Raw genomic sequence first — 1069 nt, forward strand, 5'->3', positions numbered from 1 at the left:
GAGAATTGCTTAAGCCCAAGAGTTTGAGGTTGCTGTGAGCTGTGATACCACAGCACTCTACCAAGGGTAACAGAGTAAGACTCTGTCTCAAAAAAAAAAAAAAAAGGAAGTTACTAGGGCTTTCGTCAACTCAAAAAGAAACTTTCTAAACTAGAGTTGTTTGAAGGGGAACCATTCCTGGCAGTGAGATAAGCTTCCCAGGGGTTTCCAACCTTTTTTCTTTTCTGCTGCACATTGGAAGAGTAGGAATTGTCTGGGGCCACAGAATAAATACGAAAACACTAAGGAAAGCTGATGAGCAAATAAAAAGGTCTGTGAATATTTGTTTGGTGATATTTGACACCACAGATGATAAGCCAAACAGTTCTCAAAGAATCAGCATGCAGCTGGCGGGGCACGGGTTGGACACCCTGTAACTTTAGATCCTCCTTCTCCACCTGGACTGTGCTGCATCCACCAGGCCTTGGAACAGGTCCTGGCAGAATAAATTCCCACTCTCCACAGATCTTACTTCCAGGTCTCCATTCTCTTACCGTCCTGAGATCCCCTTTTCTCTCAGAACTCCTGTATTTGGGGGGCAAGGCCTTCAATAAGCATTTGTTGGGCTAGGTCTCATGCTAGGCGCCAGGGTACAGACCTGAATAAAACAAGATGATTTCCTGAGGAAGAGAGATTCATAAACATGATTTTATTAAAATCTGGCAAATGGTAAGATAAGCACTGGCTCCTATGGAAGCCCAGAGGAAGGGCCTGGGCCTAACATGAGGATTTCTGGAAAAGATGCTCTCTACAAGCTGAATGTCTCTTTAAGGATGAGGGGAGATGTGGGTTGGGGAAAGAAAGGCCTAGCGAGGGGGGTAGGGGTGGGGTGTAGGGGTCTGAGATCGAGGGAGCATCCTTGAATCCTATCTTAGACTCTTTCCCTATTTCTCAATTGCTTTTCTTTCCCTGCTCCCTGGGAATTTTATCAATCTGTTCCCTGGATTTGTAAAACCTTGGAGTTCTCCCATTCTATATAATTCTTACCTATTTCTAGAAAGGTCATTCTGTCGTTAGGCTTCTGTTTTTT

The sequence above is a fragment of the Otolemur garnettii genome, unplaced genomic scaffold, assembly GCF_000181295.1.
Source record: "Otolemur garnettii isolate 467f Iridium unplaced genomic scaffold, OtoGar3 scaffold00016, whole genome shotgun sequence".
NCBI classification, from domain to species: Eukaryota; Metazoa; Chordata; class Mammalia; order Primates; family Galagidae; genus Otolemur; species Otolemur garnettii.